The sequence below is a fragment of the Podarcis pityusensis genome (genome assembly GCF_964106645.2).
Source record: "Podarcis pityusensis genome assembly, chromosome: W".
In the NCBI taxonomy this organism is placed as follows: domain Eukaryota; kingdom Metazoa; phylum Chordata; class Lepidosauria; order Squamata; family Lacertidae; genus Podarcis; species Podarcis pityusensis.
This window is the reverse complement of record NC_138045.1, coordinates 12,001,705-12,023,558: the sequence shown is the minus strand read 5'-3', so window position 1 is coordinate 12,023,558 and position 21,854 is coordinate 12,001,705. Positions and strand designations below refer to the sequence as shown.

General features: G+C 44.5%; 1 long non-coding RNA gene and 1 pseudogene across 2 annotated transcripts in view; one reads left to right on the top strand and one right to left on the bottom strand.

Moving 5' to 3' along the window:
- The window catches only part of LOC308467821, a 277,297-nt gene extending 266,632 nt beyond the window's left edge, over positions 1–10,665 (top strand). The window contains exon 2 of the long non-coding RNA XR_013981316.1: positions 10,369–10,665. This is a non-coding gene — a long non-coding RNA (uncharacterized lncRNA). The remainder of the gene's footprint in view (positions 1–10,368) is intronic.
- A 1,031-nt stretch (positions 10,666–11,696) lies between these two features.
- Positions 11,697–21,854, bottom strand: part of LOC308467680 — a 196,741-nt pseudogene continuing 186,583 nt past the window's right edge. Inside the window, exon 12 of the transcript XR_013991565.1 lies at positions 11,697–11,705. The product of XR_013991565.1 is annotated as an uncharacterized misc_RNA (transcript). The remainder of the gene's footprint in view (positions 11,706–21,854) is intronic.

The window sequence follows — 21,854 nt, the reverse complement described above, 5'->3', positions numbered from 1 at the left end:
TTTATGCAAAAGAGAGCCTTTCACCTAAATTTCTGTTTAAAGATGAAAATGGAAGAATTTTGGCAATAGAAATACAACATCAAGGAGAAAAAATTTTGATATTAGGAATCTATGCCCCAAATGAAGGAAAATCGGATTTTTATAAGAAGTTGCATGAGACTATGCTGGATTATCTGGATTACAACAACATCATCATGATGGGAGACATGAATGGAGTCGTATCAACCAATATGGATAAGTCACAGAATCAAAATGTTACTAAAGAGGGAAGACTACCAAAGACCTTTTTTGAAATGACTGACAATATGGACTGGATTGATATTTGGAGAGTGAGAAACCCCCTGGGAAGAGAAGGAACATTCTTCTCTGAAGCCCAACTGACTTGGACAAGAATCGACCAAATATGGATAACTAGAAGTCTGGCACCTAAGATTAGAAAGGTGGAAATCTGCCCAAAGACATGCTCCGACCACAACGCACTGAGAATGGATATGACACTGATCCCAACCGGCTCCTTTAGATGGAAGATGAATGATGGCCTGTTTAGAGACCAAGAGATTGTAAAGAAGGCCCAAAAAACTCTAAAGGACTATTTTGAGGTTAATATGAACACCAGGGTGGAAAAAAGAACTATATGGGACGCAAGCAAGGCCGTGATGAGAGGGTTCCTGATACAACAGAATACCATAAAGAAAAGATCACAGAATGAAAGGAAGGACAAAATTTTGGAAAAAATTAAAGAGCTAGAGAAGAAGTTAAGATCTAACCCAAAGTCCCAGCCGATTCTACGAGAAATTAAACTTTATCAAGCACAATATTCTAAATTGATAAACCAGGAAATAGAATGGAAGATTAAAATAATGAAGCAAAAAACTTTTGAATCGGCTAACAAATGTGGAAAACTGCTAGCTTGGCAGTTGAAGAAGAGACAAAAACTAAATACGGTAACAAACCTAGAGATTGAAGGAAGAAGCATCCAGAACCCTGGAGAGATCAGAAAGTGTTTTCAGAAATATTTTAAAAAGTTATATACTCAAGGGCCACAAGATGAAATTGAGATTAAACAATTCTTGGAGAAAAATGGATTAGCAAAGCTGTCAGAAGAAAACAAAACAATTTTGAATGGTAAAATAACACGACAAGAGATTGAGCAGGCCATCCAGAACATGAAACAGGGCAAATCGCCAGGGCCAGATGGGCTGACCTCCATCTACTATAAGACATTGAAAGACTACCTGATACAACCATTGTTGGAGGTCAGCAATGAAATTATGGAGGGGAAGAAGGCGCCGGAATCATGGAAAGAAGCTTTTATCACATTGATACCAAAATCGGAAAGTGAAAAGACACAACTAAAGAACTACCGTCCCATTTCCCTTTTAAATGTGGATTACAAAATATTTGCAGATGTCTTGGCACGTAGATTCAAGAAAGTTCTAAATGAAGTAATTCATAAAGACCAGGCAGGCTTTCTCCCAGGTAGACATATGTATGCTAATACAAGGAACATCATAGATATATTGGAACTTTTGCAAACAAACATAAACACTAAAGCAGTTTTAATCTTTATAGATGCGGAGAAGGCCTTTGACAACATATCCTGGAAATTCATGAAAGGGAATCTAAAAGAAATGGGAGTGGGACGGGGGTTTGAGAATGGGATTGAGGCAATATATTCAGAACAAAAGGCTAAACTGATAGTTAACAATGTGGTTACAGAAGAGTTCAAAATTGAAAAAGGTACACGACAAGGCTGTCCGATCTCCCCACTACTATTTATCTCGGTTCTGGAAGTGCTCCTGAATATGATTAGAGGGGATCGGCTGGTGGAAGGGATCCAGGTCGGAGCGAAACAATATAAACTTAAAGCGTTTGCAGATGACCTAGTTCTGACATTACAGGAGCCGGAATCTAGTACGAAAAGAGTATTACAACTGATTCAAAACTTTGGTCGAGTGGCGGGATTTAAATTAAATAAACAAAAAACCAAGGTATTGGGGAAAAATTTGACAGATACTGAGTCGGAACGGTTTCAGAGGGAGACAGAGTTAACGGTGGTCAAGAAAGTGAAATACCTAGGGGTAAACATAACAGCAAAAAATCTGAGTTTATTTAAAGATAACTATGAAAAATGCTGGTTAGAAATTAAGAGAGACTTGGATAGTTGGTCAAGATTAAAACTTTCTTTGTTAGGCCGAATAGCTGCCATCAAGATGAATGTATTGCCAAAAATGTTATTTTTGTTTCAGACACTACAGATTGTAGACAAGACAGAGTGTTTCCGGAAGTGGCAGAAAGATATTTCCAAATTTGTCTGGCAGGGCAAAAAGCCCAGAATTAAGTTTAAGATATTAACGGATGCAAAAGAAAGAGGGGGCTTTGCCCTGCCAGACTTAAAGCTGTATTACGAAGCGGCAGCTTTCTGCTGGCTAAAAGATTGGCTACTTCTTGAAGATACGGATGTATTAGATTTAGAAGGTTTTAATAATGCATTTGGATGGCATGCATATTTATGGTATGACAAGGTTAAGACAAACAAGGCCTTTAAGAACCATATTGTCAGGAAAGCAGTATTTAATGTCTGGATAAGATACAAAGACTTATTGGAGAATAAAACTCCGAGGTGGCTGTCACCCCTAGAGGCTAAGGCCCGAAAAAGAGCCAATATGGAGGCCAATTGGCCAAAATATTGGGAGATATTAGAAAGAGATGGTAACAATTGGAAATTGCAGAGTTTAGAGAAAATGAAAGATAAAGTGCGGGACTGGTTACACTACGCTCAGATTAAAGAAGTATTTAAAAATGACAAAAAGTTAGGATTCCAGGTGGAGAAGTCAAAGTTGGAAACTGAACTGTTAGAACCTAAGACTAAAGTACTTTCAAAGATGTATAATTTGTTGCTGAAATGGAACACACAAGACGAAATGGTCAAATCGGTAATGATAAAATGGGCACAGGATATTGGGCATAATATTATGTTTGAAGACTGGGAAAGGTTATGGACCTCTGGGCTGAACTTCACTGCATGTAATGCTTTGAAGGAAAATGTAATGAAAATGATATATAGATGGTACATGACCCCAGTCAAATTGGCCAAAATATACCATTCGTCTGACAATAAATGTTGGAAATGTAAGGAAAATGAAGGAACCTTTTTTCACCTCTGGTGGACTTGCCCGAGAGTGAAGGCCTTTTGGGAGATGATATATAATGAGTTAAAAAAGGTGTTTAGGTACACCTTTACTAAGAAACCGGAGGCCTTCCTCTTGGGCATTGTCGGCCAGAGTGTGTTAAAGAAGGACAGAACATTTTTCATGTATGCAACAACGGCAGCAAGGATACTGATTGCTAAGAACTGGAAAACTCAAAATCTACCTACGCTGGAAGAATGGCAGATGCAGCTGATGGACTATATGCAATTAGCTGAGATGACCGGCAGAATTCGAGACTTGGGAGAAGAGAGGATGGAAGAAGACTGGAAGAAATTCAAGACTTATCTGCAAAAGTATTGTAATTTGGCCGAATGTTGATTGGGATGTCAGAGTAGAAGTAACTGTCTACCACTAAATTAGACTTAAGTTTAAACTATACGCTAATGATCAAATCCAAGATTATGAACAAAATGATAATTTGTTTGGAAACAACTCTTTAACGATGCAAGTGTGTGCGGGAGGCGCGGGGGAGTCCAAAGTAATGATGAAAAGATGTCAAATAATTAATGTTATTTGTTTAAATATGTTTATGTATTGAAAAACTTGAATAAATATATATTAAAAAAAAAAAAAAATAAAGTTATTTTTTAGTTCCTTGTAATGCGTGGTCTCCCCAGCAAGCTTTCTGCAGCGCAACTAAACTGCAAATAGCCAACAGGGATCAGTGGTATGATTTGGACTTGGTACAAAACAGTTCCTTACACAGGGCTGAAAAGTCCAAACTGTGCCAACCCCTAAAGCAACACAAGCATGAACTGGCACATTTATCTGTCTTAATTTTGATCTGCCAGGGCTGTGTTCATAATCACACATATAGAATATTTAATTTCTTCAGGTGTGTTAAGAAGTTAAGAAGTCAAAACCATTGATCTGGAAGTCATGCCTCTATATCTTCTAAGAGCCTGAGAGTAAGGTGCAGTTACTCAGTGAGGCAAGAAACACACTCTGTGCATGCTCAGGAGCATTCTTTACCAGACACATCTCTCTCTCTCTCTCTCTCTCTCTCTCTCTCTCTCACTCACACACACACACACACACACACACACACACACACACACACACACACTAGTTCTGCAGCCTGGCTGAAATCAAGCCTTGCCAGTGCAGATCACATTTTCTCATTCATAAAATGTGCAAATGGGATTTTCAGAATAAAAATTTGTGCCACACTGAACTTTTCATTAACAGGAATACATCTGAAAAACAACAACAACTAGCAGTGCTTGGTTTATAACACAGAGCACAACTACTTTAAAATATGATCATGGGACATCCAGAAAGTATGAAACAATGCAACTACATAAAAACATGAATCTATTCCCAAAATATAATTATAAATGAGCCTCTTATATATCATGTACGTTAAGTATGTATACAAACTCGTGTGAGCTTGCTTTTAGGCCTAATTTGAGACAAAATAAATCTTATCTCCTCATCGATCCAAATTAGCCTTACTCTTTTCTGATCTTTCATATTTGTCAGAATTGAAAATCCCGTTTCACAGCAATTAAGTTCTCAGCATCACTTGATGCTCTTACTCTCATTTGGGGGGGGGGGTTCATTCTGCATATAAAATTTTGTTTTGATTCTATACTGTACTGTACTGAAATGTTTAAATGTTTCCTTGATTGTCCTTCAATCTTCCAGCCACACTTGACATCCTCTCCTGCCACATCAGTGTTCAAAACAGTAACCATTAATTACGCATTTGTTCAAAATCCAGTTAAAACTATTTCATTTAATTAATTCAACAAAGCTGATGAACTTGATTAAGTGACACAACTCCAATTTTTTCCTCCCATTGCCTCTTAGCAGCCCCCTAGGTAATCCCTTCCCCCGGGGAGGCAGTAGCACCCAGTTTGAGAAGCACTGCACTAGATTTTACTTAGAGTAAAGATAAAGGGACCCCTGACCATTAGGTCCAGTCGTGACCGACTCTGGGGTTGCGGCGCTCATCTCGCTTTATTGGCCGAGGGAGCCGGCGTTTGTCCGCAGACAGCTTCCGGGTCATGTGGCCAGCATGACTAAGCCGCTTCTGGCGAACCAGAGCAACACACGGAAACACTATTTACCTTCCCGCTGGAGCGGTACCTATTTATCTACTTGCACTTTGTGCTTTCGAACTGCTAGGTTGGCAGGAACTGGGACCGAACAACAGGAGCTCACCCCGTCGCGGGGATTTGAACCGCCGACCTTCTGATCAGCAAGTCCTAGGCTCTGTGGTTTAACCCACAATGCCACCCATGTCCCCTTTACTTAGAGTAGACGCATTCAAATTAACAGGCTTAAATTAATCATGTTCACTAATTTCAATGTGGGACGCGGGTGGCGCTGTGGGTAAAACCTCAGTGCCTAGGACTTGCCAATCGTATGGTCGGCGGTTCGAATCCCCGCGGCGGGGTGAGCTCCCGTCGTTCGGTCCCAGCTCCTGCCAACCTAGCAGTTCGAAAGCACCCCTAAGTGCAAGTAGATAAATAGGTACCGCTTTATAGCGAGAAGGTAAACGGCGTTTCCATGTGCAGCGCTGGTGCTGGCTCGCCAGCTGCAGCTTCGTCACGCTGGCCACGTGACCCGGAAGTGTCTTCGGACGGCGCCGGCTCCCGGCCTCTTAAGCAAGATGAGCGCACAACCCTAGAGTCGGACACGACTGGCCCGTACGGGCAGGGGTACCTTTACCTTTACTAATTTCAATGGGTCTACTCCAAACAGGATTAGCACTGAATTTAAGCACCCAACACATTCCAAGTTAAATTGCCCAGTAGTCATGGCAATGGGCCCTGTTTGAATTATCTCAAACAGGAGCCATTCAGTAGCAAACCTATTTCCTTCAGCCCCACAACCTGCTACTTCTTACTACCGGCTAATAATGTGCTATGGCCACATTCACACCATTTTCTTAAACAAACAAACATGATACCACTTTAAGCTGTAATGGCTTCCCCTAAATAATTATGGGAGCTGTAGTATGTTAAGGTGCCAGGAACTGTCAGGAGCTGCCTCCTGCAGCTACAATTTCCAGAGCTGTCTGGGAAGTAGAGGGATTGGCTGTTAAATCAATCAGAATAGCAGCTCTGCCTCTGTGAAAGAGCTCAGGCACATCTGGCCCAGGCAGCATAGCCAATAGCCAGAGATGAGGGGAACTGGAAGTCCAAAACCATCTGGAGGGTGTGAAGTCACAAAGACCCCATCTGCACTATAGATTTAAAGCACTATTATATCACTTTAAAACAATCATTACTGGAGGGTTGGGGAGAGAAGAATCCTGGGAACTGTAGTTTGTTAAAGATGCAGAATGTTTTCCCTATCCCAGAGAATTTGAATTCCCAGAGTTTCCTGAGACAAGGGATTGATTGCTGAACCAGGAAAAGGGCTATAGCTCAGTGGTAGAGAATCTGCTTTGTTTGCTGAAAGTCTCAGGTTCAATCCCCAGCATCTCTGCGTAGGGCTAGAACTCTCCTGAAACCCTGGTAAAAGGCAGCTTCCTATGTTCCTAAGCACTCTGAGCACCCTTAACAATCTACATTTCTAGTAGTAGTAGTTATAGTAATAATAATAATATTGATATCCAGCCATTCTGGGCGGCTTCCAGCATGTATGAAAACATAATAAAATATAAAACATCGAAAACTTCCTGATACAGGGATTCCTTCAGATGTCTTCTACAAGTTTTGTAGTTATTTTTTTTCTTAATGTTTTGTTCATTTTATGTACAATCTTTACAACAGAAGACTTCACATCCAAAGTAAAACAGTATATAACAAAACCTTGAGTCTCATGTTTTCATTTACAGTGGTACCTCGGGTTACATACGCTTCAGGTTACAGACTCCACTAACCCAGAAATAGTACCTCAGGCTAAGAACTTTGCTTCAGGATGAGAACAGAAATCTCGCAGCAGCAGCGGCAGTAGGAGGCCCCATTAGCTAAAGTGGTGCTTCAGGTTAAGAACAGTTTCAGGTTAGGAACAGACCTCCGGAACGAATTAAGTACTTAACCCGAGGTACCACTGTATACTGGTTCTTCTCAGGTTCCCTTATTTTCATATCCCTTAATATTTGTCTCCTTCTTTTGGTTCCTTATTCTTAATCTCTTAGATCCCATATATATCTTCAACAATTTTCCAATTAAACCCCCTAAACCTGTTGCTTCCCTTCACCCATGTGCGATCTTCTTTACTTACTGTTGTTGTGTGTTTTTTTGCGTTAACAGCTGTTTATATTTGTTGTTCCATATTTGTTATAATAGTATCCTATATCCTTGCACCCTTTAAGCTATTGCATTTTTAAGCTCCAAAACCAACTCTTTTTATATAAACCTTTACGCATTCCCACTCTTTGTAATTTTTTTGGTTGGGACAGCCTCTAATTGATGCTGTTAACTTTACCATCTCCACAAATTCACAAATTTTAGCTTGCCATTCTAGTAGTTCTGGTATTTTGTCTGTTTTCCAATTTTTTGCCACTAATATTCTGGCTGCTGCTGTTGCGTAAAGGAATACATTCCTTTTATCCTTGGGGGTGTCACTAGATATTAAGCCCAGCAGAAATGCTTCTGGCTTTTTAGAAACTGAACTCCTAAATATCTTTTTGAGCTCTTCATGTACCACAATCCAGAACTGTTTAAAAACCTTACACCCCCACCACATATGATACATTGTCCCCACCTCTGTTTTACATCTCCAACAGAGATTTGAGTGTTTTTTGTACATCTTTGATAAATTTCCTGGTGTGAGGTACCAACAATAAAGCATCTTCATTATATTCTCCTTAATCAGATATCAAGCTGTAAAGTTTATATCAGTTTTCCATAGCCTAAGTTGTGTAGTTCTTTATCTCCTTGACATCTGACTGGAGGGTGTTCCACAAAGAGGGCGCCACTGCTGAGAAGACCCTTAGTAATTATTGGAGAAAAGCCATCACTGTTTTCAAAGTGCTGCAAGAGTGCTTCAGATGTATAGCACAGAGGCAGGGATGTAATTTAATCCAGCAACATCCAACATTGGCTGATGGAGACTGAGGATGCAAAATGAACAGATTGTCTGGAAGTGACCATGGCTTTCTTCCTATAATTCCAGCCCCCAGTCTACTTGAAGGTTTAGGTGCAGTAGCTGATTTGGGACCTCAATCCTGTCTGGTTTTTGGCCAAGATGCCCTTTGCTGGCTGTGCCACAGTGGAGATGGCACTTTTCTGAAGCTTCTTGGGGATGTTGTCTTGACTTCCCTTTCCAGACTGTGTGTCCTGCACAGGATGGTGTTTATTTCTGCCAAGAAAAGAGCTTTGTCTGAGCTGTGCTTTTTTTTGGGGGGGGGGGGAGGAAGAGCATTGGATTCCTGTCAACAAAGGCCCATGGGCCAGACCTGCATTGTGGCAAGCATCTGCCTGACACGCACCAGAACTAGACACGTTGTTACTGGAAGCGGCATCAGAGGCTCTTTCTTAAATTAGGACCCATGGCAACGGTCCAAGTTGAGTTCAGTGATGGGGGAAAATGTCAACGTCGCTGCCTAGATGATATTGTCTTGCTGTGCCTTGGACAGATATACCACTTTATTTATTTATTTAATGATGAATTACATAATATTTGGCTGCATGAAAGGATATTTAATTTCCTTTTTAAAAATTGTTTTTATAATACCTTTTATAATAAACAAATAACTTCCATATCTCCTCAAAATCATTTCTCCTGCATATTCCCTGTCTTACCTTAATAGCACTTGTTAATTTATCATTAATAGATATATCCCACACCGCTTTTTACCATTCTTCCATTTTATATTCACCTTGCCCCATGGCGTTTCATTCTCATGCAGAAATGCCTCCCAGGGACAAGCTAGCACGAGAGATGGTCTAAACTTGCTGAGCAACATGCCCAGAGCTGGCCCAAGGGATGCAAGCACTTTATTGTGGACATGGTGATGCATGCATGGAAGTTCATAGTGTAGCATCCACACAACACAGTCCACACTGAAGTGCCATCCTATACCCCTTTACCATTTCATATGGATTTACCATTTCCACAGAAAATCCAGTAAGAAGAAAAACAATGCAGAAACTGGGTGGCTTCATGCAGATGCCGTGATAAAGCTGTATGTGTGAACATTACCAATTCCACAATAAACTACTGTGTGAAAGTTAACATTCAGCATCTTATAAACAGTGGCATACCATCACTGGGCTGCCCCTTCAGCTTTCCTACACACTAGTGACAAACAGAAAGACCTACCACCTTTGATGATAATAACCAATTCTCTTTTCTATTGGCTGCATTGCAACACCCTGTGTTATGTGAAGAAACATGTCCTCTTTCAGGGTTACTAACAGAAGCTTCAATGAGAACCTTCCAGAGGATAATAAAAGCAGGGTTTTTTGGGGGGAGGTGTGTGTGTGTGTGTTTGTAGAAACTGATGGGTAGCCGTGTTGGTCTGCCATAGTCGAAATAAAAAAATTCCTTCCTGTAGCACCTTAAAGACCAACTAAGTTAGTTCTTGGTATAAGCTTTCGTGTGCATACACACTTCTTCAGATACCACTTCTTCAGATACCTTCTTCAGATACCTATCTGAAGAAGTGTGTATGCACACGAAAGCTTATACCAAGAACTAACTTAGTTGGTCTTTAAGGTGCTACAGGAAGGAATTTTTTTATTTGTAGAAACTGTGGCAGTTGCTATTTAAAGCAAAATAAGGATACAGCAAAATCAAATACAGTTGAAGTAAAATTAAATTACCATAAAAATCCAGCGACTCATTTAGCACTGCATATCATTTTATCCTAAATCTCACAGTTTTGTTACAAATTTTCAGAGTTATAGTGATTGCAAGAAGACTGTGAGATGACCAAAGCTGTAAGCAATTTGCCAGCACCCTGTTTCACATGTCTTCCACCGCTGGGTGGATAGGATTCTTTGTCCTGTTTCTATTTTCCCTCTTTTCAGTGGGGACCTGAGTCCTTACCACTCTGTAAAGCACCGTGCATAATAATGTCAATCGGCATCATCTTCAGACTAGGATAGAAGTCTACATTTCAAACAACTGGCTAGAGATCCTTGAAGTGAAGGCCCAAGACAGGAGTTGATCATCATGTGAGCTGCGCACAGGTGGTCTCAAGCGAGCTACTGCCATTCCTGTGGAGCCTCCTTTTATTGAGACAAATATGGAGACTTCCGGTCGGCGCCAGCGTTTAATGGCGGTCCTCGCTTCGAGTTCCGGAGGAGGACTGCTCCGCAAGTTCGGGTCTGACCCGCTACGGCGAGCGGGGGACCCCTAAAATCACAGGCGCTGAAGCCTGTGAACAAGGAGACTCGGTGGGCACCTTTTGCGCCCCCCGGTACTGTGAAAGAGCCTTTTTAAAGGCTACGGAGCGGCATCGGGTGTGAGCGCGGTGCTGAGAGTCGCAACCCAGCCCGTGGAGTGAAGCCGCGTCGCCATGAACGGAGAGCGCCGATTCCTTCCTGAACCAGAAATTCGACTGTAAACCCCGTGAGTAAGACGGAGGGACTGAACGGGACATTTAAATTTAAATCTTGAAATTTGGCTGAAAACGGGAAAGGCATAAATTAAGGAAGTCTGCCTCCCCGATCTGCATGGCAATTAAAGCAACGAAAGAGTAAAGCTGCATTTGAAAGAAAATTATCTGTTGAGCTGTCAAACCTGACATTTGACTTAAACTTCCCCCCAGTAAGCAGGAGAAGGGGGGAAGAAAACTGGACACTGTTAATCTGCCTGAAATTAACTGAGGAAAAAAAAAGATCTTCCACTGCCAAATCCCCAGGACGGACTGCCTGAGTAAGGCACCGGGAAAGTGAACTGTCAGTTTAGACTGGATACAAAGTTGGGGTTTTGTCTGAGACAAAGTTACGGGACTTTAATGGAATTACTTTGTTGAACTTGCGACTATACTGAAAAAGTGCGACAGAAACTTTTACTGTGGACTCTTGGATTTTTTGTTGATTGCTCTATGTTTCCTTGTTCTTTCTCTTTTCACTTGGCTACAATTAAATGCTCCCTCTAGAGGGTTTAAAGAGAAACTGTTACAGTGAAAAAGAAACAGTGGGATTTTCCACTTGCAAGTCTTTCCTGTGAGAACGACCTTGAGGATATGAGTGGTCCAGCAGAAGAGATAACAACTAGATCCAAAGCAAAACAAACACAAAAGAAAAGGGGCTCAATACCCGGCATACCACCAGCTGCACAGGAAAAAGTGGCAACAGCACCTACGGATTCAATGACACAGGCACTGCTCAAAATAAACCAATCTTTAGAAGCACTGACAAAGCTGTCTACGGAAAATTCAAAAAAATTGACAGAACTGACAGCAAGATTGGACTTGAATACTGCAAGTGTAACATCTAATACAGAATCTATTAATAAATTAATTCAAGAAAGCTCTGAAACACGAAAGATTGCTGAAAGTGCAAAAAATACTGCAGAGGAGACAAGGGAGGAGCTTGTGCCGATCACAAAAAAGTGAATGAACATGATGCAGCCCTATCTTTGCTGGAATTACAGAGAAAAGAGAGAAATTTGAAATTGAGATTGGTTCCCGAGAGTGAGGGAGACAGCCTTGTGGACTTCCTTACACAGAACTTTACGGAATTTTGGCAAGAGGAACTGCAGGAAGAAGAACTTGAAATAACAACAGCTTTCCGGCTGGGCAGGAGGCAAGGTAAGAAGCCAAGGGATTGTTTGATCACATTGAGATCCAAAGGAGAAAGAGATAAAATATTGAACTTGCATTACCAAAAGGCATTGGAGATTGAAAATAGTCAAGTACAAATTCTTAAAGATATCCCTAAATATATTTTGGAGGTGAGAGCCTTCTACAAAGATTTGGTCTACCTGCTGAAGAAAAATATCATACCCTTCAGGTGGGAGTTTCCACAAGGATTGTCTTTTAACTTCAAAGGAAGGAAGGTCAAAATAAGAACAGTTCAAGATAAAGAACAGTTTTTGGAGAGATATCAGGAGGACTTGCAGAAAGGAACAGTAGAAACAACAATACAAGAAAAAGGAGTGACAGACATTGCAAACTTGTCATTTGGACTCATACCACCATCTGAAGACGAACAAAAGCTAGGAGCAGTCGGAGGAACAGGTACTTAATAACAAAATGTCTCTGCAACTTCTTAGCTGGAATTGTAATGGTTTGAACCTTCCCCGAAAAAGACGCCAAGTTTTCCATATTTTGAAAAGAGAACAATTAGACCTAATATGTCTACAAGAGACCCATGTGACCAGGATACATAGGAAACTATTGGTAAACAAGAGACTTGGACAGGAATTTATTTCATCAGACAAAGTTAAGAAAAGAGGTGTGGTGATTTATGCAAAAGAAAAACTGGCTCCAAAGATGATATTTAAAGATGAACAAGGAAGATACCTGGCAATTGAAATACAAGTTCAAGGAGAAAAAATCTTGATAGTTGGAATTTATGCACCAAATGACGGGAAGGCGGAATTCTTTAAGAAGTTCCATGAGACTTTAATGGACTATCTAGACTACAGAGTAGTAATGATGGGAGACATGAATGGTGTAGTTTCCACAAATATGGACAAAGCACAGAGACAAGTAATTTCCAAGGAAGGGAGACTACCAAAGACTTTTTTTGAAATGACTGAAACTATGGACTTGATTGACATTTGGAGAATAAGGAACCCTCTTGAGAGAGAGGGAACTTTTTTCTCTGAAGCAAAAATGACATGGACAAGAATTGACCAAATTTGGGTAACTAGCAGTATGGCGCCAAGGATCAAAAAGGTAGAAATCTGCTCAAAGACTTGCTCCGACCATAATGCTGTAAAGATGGAGATGAAACTAACATCAACTGGATCCTTTAGATGGAGAATGAATGACACCCTATTTAGAGATGAAGAGATTTATAAGAAGGCCCAAAAAACACTGAAAGATTACTTTGAGATAAATTTGAGAACAGAAGTGGAAAAAAGAATAATCTGGGACGCAAGTAAGGCCGTGATGCGAGGTTTCCTAATACAACAGAACTCCATAAAGGGGAAAAAGCAAAATGAAAGGAAAGAAAAAATTCTGGAAAAAATAAAAGAAGGTGAAAAGAAATTGAGGTCTAAACCAAAGTCCCATGAGATTCTGAGAGAAATAAAGCACTATCAGGTGCAATATATGGAATTGATGAATCAAGAGATAGAATGGAAAATAAAGCAAATGAGACAAAAGACATTTGAATCAGCAGATAAATGTGGGAAACTTCTGTCATGGCAACTGAAAAAGAGGCAAAAACTGAACACTGTGACAAGTTTAGAAGTGGACGGAAAGATTATCCACAAACCAAACGAGATAAGTAATTGTTTTCAAAGTTACTTCAGGAAATTATATGCACAAGGGCCAGTTAACGAACAGGAAATAGAAGAATTTGTTAAGAAACATGGATTACCAAAAATTTCAGAGCAAAGCAGAAGGATTTTGAATGAGAAAATAACAGGACAAGAAATAGAGGGTGCCATTCAGAAGATGCAATTGGGAAAATCTCCAGGACCAGATGGTTTGACCGCCAGATATTATAAAGCGTTGAAGGAATGGTTAGTACAACCACTGAAGGAAGTATGTAATGAAATTTTGGAGGGGAAAAAGGCACCGGAGTCGTGGAAAGAAGCCTTTATTTCACTTATACCGAAAACTGAGACTGAAAAGAACCAGGTTAAAAACTACCGCCCTATATCATTACTCAATGTGGATTACAAAATTTTTGCAGACATTATGGCAAAAAGACTGAAGAGAGTGTTGGTAGGGGAGATTCATAAGGACCAAACTGGCTTTCTTCCAGGGAGACATATGTCGGATAATGTGAGGAACATTATAGACATTTTGGAACTGTTAGAAGTGGACATCAATAGGAAGGCTGTTTTAATTTTTGTGGACGCGGAGAAAGCCTTTGATAATATTGGTTGGAGCTTTATGAAGAAGAATCTCCAAGGGATGGGGGTAGGTCAAGGGTTTGAAAACGGTATAGGTGCAATATATTCTAAACAAAAAGCAAAGTTAATTGTAAACAATGTGGTTACGGAAGAAATATCTATAGAAAAAGGTACACGACAGGGGTGCCCAATATCCCCTTTACTTTTTATATTAGTCCTGGAGGTTTTGTTAAACATGATTAGAGGAGACCAGTTGGTTAAAGGAGTACAAGTCGGAGCTAGACATTACAAGCTAAGGGCATTTGCAGATGACCTAGTATTGACCTTGCAACAGCCAGATACTAGTACTAAAAGAGTATTAGAACTAATTGAGATATTTGGTCAAGTAGCAGGATTTAAATTGAACAAACAGAAAACGAAAGTGTTGGACAAAAATTTAACATTGGCTGAAAAAGAGAAGTTTCAGAATGAAACAGGTTTAGTGATAACGAAAAAAGTAAAGTACCTGGGGGTAAACTTAACATCTAAGAATGTGAATTTATTTAAGGACAATTATGACAAATGTTGGACAGAGGTAAAGAAAGATCTAGAAATATGGTCAAGGTTGAAACTCTCTTTGTTAGGTCGAATTGCTGTTATCAAGATGAATGTATTGCCTAGAATGTTGTTTTTATTCCAGACATTGCAGATTTTGGACAAGATGGACTGTTTCAAGAAGTGGCAGAAAGATATATCTAAATTTGTCTGGCAGGGCAAAAAGCCCAGAATAAAATTTAAGATTTTAACTGATGCAAAAGATAGAGGGGGGTTTGCCCTGCCTGACTTAAGACTCTACTATGAATCGGCGGCTTTCTGCTGGTTGAAACATTGGCTGCTTCTTGAGAATACAGACATTTTGGATCTAGAAGGGTTTGACAATAGATTTGGCTGGCATGCATATATATGGTATGATAAGGTAAAACTGCATAAAGGTTTCAAAAACCATATTGTTAGGAAAGCATTATATAATGTTTGGATGCGGTATAAAGATTTATTGGAAAGTAAAACTCCCAGGTGGTTGTCACCAATGGAAGCTAAAGAGGTGAAAAAACTTAATATGGAGTCTAAATGGCCAAAATATTGTGAAATTTTAGAACAAGATGGGGAAAAAGTTAAACTACAGAGTTATGAGAAATTAAAGCCCAAAGTGCGAGATTGGTTGCACTACCTTCAGATAAATGAGACATTTAAACAGGACAGGAAAATAGGTTTCCAGATGGAGAGGTCAAAATTAGAAACAGAACTGTTAGAACCCAATACTAAGAATCTGTCGAGAATGTATAATCTGCTGTTGAAATGGAACACACAGGATGAAACGGTGAAATCAGCTATGATAAAATGGGCACAAGATATTGGTCATAACATTATGTTTGCTGACTGGGAACAGCTGTGGACCACCGGTACTAAATTTACGGCATGTAATGCCTTAAGAGAAAACATTATGAAAATGATGTATAGGTGGTACATGACCCCAGTCAAGCTTGCAAAAATTTATCATCTGCCCAATAACAAATGTTGGAAATGTAATGAGACTGAAGGTACTTTTTATCACCTTTGGTGGACCTGCCCGAGGATAAAAGCTTTTTGGGAAATGATCTATAATGAAATTAAGAAGGTTCTTAAATGGACCTTCCCTAAAAAACCTGAGGCTTTTCTCCTGGGCATTGTCGGCCAATTGGTGAGAAGGAAGGACAGGACGTTTTTTATGTATGCGACCACAGCAGCAAGGATTCTTCTAGCAAAGTATTGGAAGACACAACAACTACCCACACTGGAAGAATGGCAGACGAAGGTGATTGACTACATGGGACTGGCGGAGATGACTGGCAGAATCCGTGACCAGGGGAAAGAGACAGTGGAAGAAGATCGGAAGAAATTTAAAGTATATCTTAGAACTTGTTGTAAAATTCAGGAATGTTAAAATGTCAAGGGGTTGGGAAACAGAGAATTGCAGCTGTAATTAACAATATTAGAAGAACTTAAAAGAAATTGAATTGAATAATTAGTTGACTGAGGAGTTGCTGAAGAAATATAAAACAAGGATGCAGAAAAGGGGAGGTATGGGGAAGTCCGGAAAGTAAGGTCTATGAAAAAATGGTTATGAAATTATACATGTTTATATGTTTGTATGTCTGTGTATTGTGTATTGTTTGTTTTTTTATTTTGTGTTTGGAAAATTAATAAAAAATTATTTAAAAAAAACAACAAATATGCAAGCCAGGCAGATACATTTTTGGGCTGTGACCTTTACACATCTTCCGTCCCGAGATCGTGGGGTGGTACAAAGTTATTTTGGCACCTGTTTCCACAGCGTCATTTTCCCCTTGCACAGTGTATGACGAAGGAGACAAAAGGTCTCAGGGACAAAAGGTTACAGACAGGACACCGCAGACTGCTGAGACCGCAAAAGGTCAGACCGAGGGAATGATGTTCTAGACAGCTATGACTTGTCTGAGGGGGAGTTTTTCCTGCACCCCCGCTGTGTTCCAACGGTACATCAACCACGTGTTCCAGGACTTGCTAGACAAGTACATGGTGGTGTACTTGGATGACATTCTGGTTTTCTCCCGTGACCCGGCTCTCCACGAGGGTCATGTCCGGACTGTGCTGCAGCACTTGCGGGAGCACCGCCTGTATGCGAAGCTCAGCAAGTGTGAGTTCCATCAGCGGTCAGTGGACTTCCTTGGTCACCGACTCTCTCCAGATGGGGTGCAGATGGATCCTGGGAAGGTGGCAGCGGTTCGGGAATGGGCGGCACCTCGGAACCGCAAAGACCTACAGCGATTCCTGGGGTTCGCCAACTATTACCGGACCTTCATTGCAGATTATGCTCATCGCACCACCCCGCTGACCCGGCTACTGCGCCCCAAGACGCCGTTTTCCTGGGACGAGGAGGCAGAGGAGGCGTTTCAGGGGTTGAAAGCCTGTTTCCAGAGAGCGCCAATCTTGCAACATCCTAATCCCTCTCGACCCTTTGTGGTAGAGACTGACGCCTCCAGCATGGCTCTCGGTGCCGTCTTGTCTCAGCAGTATGGACCCGATGCGCCACTCTTACCCTGTGCCTTCTATTCCCGCCAGCTCCTTCCAGCGGAGCGTAACTATACCGTGTGGGAGCGGGAACTACTGGCCATCAAGGTGGCCTTTGAAGTCTGGCGCCACCATCTTGAGGGGGCACGACACCCGGTGGAGGTGAGAACCGACCACCGGAACCTGGAGTACCTCCAGACCACCCGCAAGCTGAACCAAAGGCAGATCCGGTGGGCGTTGTTCTTTTCCCGGTTCCAATTCCGGATCCGCTACATCCCTAGCTCCCAAAACCAGAAGGCGGATGCCCTGTCCCGGAAACCTGAAGACAATGCAGACACGGTACAGCAAGCAGTACCCACCACGATCCTACCACAGGCTGCATTCCTGGCCACCCAGGAGGCTGAGCCACTGCTGGCTCGGGTGCGGGAACAGCAGCGGGTAGACGCTTGGGCCCAGGAACGACTCCGGGAACTGGCCGAAGGGTCATGCCCTCAGTATCCGGGGCTGGTCTTGCAACAGGGCCTTCTGCTGCACCACGGTCACCTGTATATCCCGCCAGGGCCACTGCGGGCTGAGGTTCTCCGGATGACCCATGATGCCCCAGCAGCGGGACACTTTGGGCGGTATCGGACAACCCATCTGGTAAGCCGTGAGTTTTGGTGGCCCCACCTGAAGGCTGACGTGGCCTGCTACGTCGCTGGTTGTGATGTCTGCCGGCGGGCCAAGGGCCCTACCGGGCGACCCCCCCGGCCTACTTCAGCCGTTGCCAGTCCCACCACGTCCTTGGCACACGGTTTCGCTGGACTTTGTAGTGGACTTACCCCCGTCTCGTGGCTGTACCTGCCTTCTAATTTTCTCTGACCATTTCACTAAGATGGTGCACTGTGCCCCCTGCCCATCCGTACCCACAGCTAAGGAAACCGCTCAGCTGTACCTTCACCATGTCTTCCGCCTTCATGGCCTACCTGAGCGTGTGGTGTCCGACCGGGGCGTTCAGTTCACATCCCGGTTCTGGCAAGCATTGCACCAGACCCTCGGGACAGAGGTCTGTCTCTCATCAGCCTACCACCCACAGACCGATGGCCAGACGGAACGGGCAAACGCGATGCTGGAGCAGTACCTTCGGTGTTACTGCAGCTACCAGCAGGATGGCTGGGTCGACCACCTAGCATTGGCAGAGTTTGCCTACAACAACGCGGTGAATGCGTCCACCCAGCAGACCCCGTTCCAGGCCAGTTACGGTTATCATCCACGGCTGTTTCCGGATGTGCTGCCGGCATCCGCGGTCCCTGCGGTGACGGAGTGGCTTCAGGAGCTCCAGTCCCAGCAACAGCTATTGATGGAGCAACTGCGCCAGGCCAAGGAGGCATACAAGGCCCAGGCCGACCGCCACCGCCAGGTGGGGCCGGAACTCCACGTCGGTGACCTGGTATGGCTCTCCACTCGCCACCTCCACCCCTCTCGACCTTCGCGGAAGCTGGACGCCCGTTTCACTGGCCCGTTTCCTATCGTGGACCAGGTCTCGCCTGTGGCATTCCGTCTCCAGTTGCCTGCAACCCTGAAGGTTCACCCGGTGTTCCACAGGTCCCTTCTGAGTCCGGTGGCCCCACCCGACGAGTTCCACCCGAACCGTCCCCGACCACAGCCAGTTTTGGTTCAGGGGGAGCCTGAGTACGAGGTGGAACGCATTCTGGACTCCCCATACCGCAAGGGAAAGCTGCAGTATCTCATAGACTGGAAGGGGTACGGACCGGAGGACTGTTCCTGGGAACCAGCAGCCAACGTCCACGCGCCTGCCTGCCTCCGAGATTTCCATGCAGCGTACCCCAGCAAGCCGGGTCCAGACCCTCGAATGGGGGGGGGCTGGGAGGGGGGATTGTGTGATGGCCTGGGAATCTGATTCAGAGGCTGAACCGGAGGAATCCCAGCCTGCACAGGAGTCCCCGCCTCCAGGGCCGGCTGAACTGGGGCAGGGCCTTGATTCTGAAGTGCCTGCACCTGTGCCGGATCCTCAGGAGCAGGCACCAGGTGAATCCACTCTGGCTCCGGAGGTGGTTGAGGACTCAGTGCCTACAGGTGAGTCTCCCCCTGGGCCCAGTAACCCTTCAGCCTCTCTTGAACTGCAGAGGCTCAGGGCAGAGAGGCGAAGGGAACTGGTTTCTCCCAGGAGGAGTGCTCGTCTTAAGGCCAGGAGAGGTGGGTCTCCTGGGGCCAGGACCGCCCCTGGCCTCAGAGAAGATAAAGGCCAGTCAGCCCGGTCCCAGGTTGCGGGAGCAACGTCGTTGATGAGCTGTTTCGGCCAGCATCCAGTCCTGTTCCCCCAGAGTTCCTGTCCTTGCCCGGCTTCTCGCTGTGGACCCTGCTTTGCCCGAGGAGGACTGTCTGGCGACCCTCAATTCAGGTCCTGGACCTCGCCCCACGGTAACCTCCCCCCTGGACCAGCACACACCCGCTTCGAACTCTTGCCGTGGGGTGGGCCTCCCAGTCTGATTCTTCTCCCTCTGACACCTCCCCTCCCTCCTCTTTGGCGGCAGGAAAACCCACAAATTCCACTTCGTCGTCTGTGGTTCCAAATTCTTCATCCCAGAATCTCGCTAGTGGTTTTGGTTTATCTGGGAACAGGCTGTGGAATTCTTCCACTAGATATCTGTCATTGATCGCCTCAGCGGGGACCCACGTGTTTTCTGACCCGGGTTCTCCTTCCCAAGCTACCAAGTACTCCACCTGGCGCCCTCGCCACCTTGAATCGAGTATTTCCGTGGCTTGGTTGTGGTGTTCCCTCTCCTCTACCCGCGGGTGGGTGGTGACTCCTCCCTCCCGCCCCGGAAATTCCCGCCCCTCCCTGTACGGTGAGAGTAGGGACCTATGGAACACCGGATGTATCTTCATGCTGTCAGGCAACTTGAGCTTGAATGCCACAGGGTTCACCTGCTGTGTTACCTCAAAAGGTCCCAGCCGCCTTGGCTGCAACTTCTTGCACCCTCCCTTTAGGGGTAACCCTTGGGTTGACAACCACACTCGGTCTCCCACGCGTATGGCCTCCCCCTCCCGATGGTGCTTGTCTGCCTGCCTCTTGTAAACTTCCTTGGCCCGCTCCAAGTTCATCTTGAGTTGCTGGTGCAATGCCTCCATTTCTTCCACAAACTGCTCTGCTGCAGGTACACTCCATCCTTCCTCCCCCCTCCCCGGGAAGGCCCTGGGGTGACACCCATAACTGGCCATGAACGGGCTCATTCCCGTGGACACATGTTCAGCGTTATTGTACGCAAATTCAGCCAGCGCTAGTTTCTCTATCCAATCGTTCTGTCTCTCGCTGACGTAGCAGCGTAGGTATTGCTGGAGTATACTGTTCGCTCTTTCTGCTTGCCCGTTGGTTTCCGGGTGTCGTGCCGTCAAAAAGCCCACCTCGATCTGCAGCAAGCTCATGAGCTTCCTCCAGAACCGGGAAGTAAATTGTTTCCCGCGATCTGCGATGACCCTCGAGGGAGCCCCATGCAACCTGAAGATGTGATCCACAAACAACCTGGCTGTCTCCTCTGCCGTCACCGCATGTGAGCAAGCTATGAAATGGCACATCTTCGTCAGTAGATCGACTACTACCATGACTGCTGTCTTTCCCCTTGACTTGGGCAAATCTGTCATAAAATCAATGGACACCACCTCCCAGGGTCTTCCCGGCGTGGGTAAGGGTTCCAGTAACCCTGCGGGGGCAGCCCTCTCCCCCTTTGCCCTTTGGCAGCGGTCGCACCCCCGTACATATTCCCGTACATCTTCCCTCACCCTTGGCCACCAGAACTGCCTGGTGACGAGCAGCATGGTTTTGTGCTGTCCAAAGTGCCCAGCTGTTGGGTTGTCGTGGAGTTGTTTGAGTACTTTCCCCCTCAAGGTCTCCCCCGGTACATACAGCGCCCCCTTATAGTACAGCAGCCCTTCCTTTTCCTCAAACCCTCATGGTTTTCCCTTCCGTCTCGGAGTTCCCTGATTTTAGTTTGAGCGAACACGTCGTTTCTAGTAAGCCCGGCCAGTTCTCGTTTCCCAACCAACGCTCCCCCACACACCCATCGGTCCTTGGGGATCACGTGTCAGATCTCCGGCAGTCCCTTTCCTTCCATGTACTCCGGCTTCTGGGAGAGAGCATCTGCTCTTACGTTTTCCTCTCCCGGCACGTATCGGATCTCGAAGGAAAACTTGGAGAACTCCTGTGCCCATTGAATCTGTCTCTGGTTGAGTACTCGCGCGGTCCTCCAGTATTCCAAGTTCTTGTGATCAGTACAAACCTGGATCTTGTGCTGCGCCCCTATTAACAGATGTCTCCATTGACGAAACGCCACATAGATCGCAAGCAGTTCGCGGTCATACACCGTATAGTTTTGCTCCGACTTGCTCAGCTTCCTCGAGAAAAAGGCACACGGCCTCCAGCCCTGCTTGGCCCCTGGCTGCAAAAGTACCGCCCCAATGGCTCGGTCGGACGTGTCGGTCTCCAGCCTCATGGGCTTCTCCAGATCAACATGCAGGAGCTGCTCTTCCGAAGCGAACGCCTTCTTCAGTCTTTCAAAGGATTGCTGGGCACTTTCTGTCCAGGCGAACTTCTTTTTGCTACTGAGACAATCTGTGATGGGCGCTGTCAAGTGGGCGAAGTTCTTGATGAACCTCCTGTAGAAGTTGCTGAACCCTAGGAACCTCTGCACATCC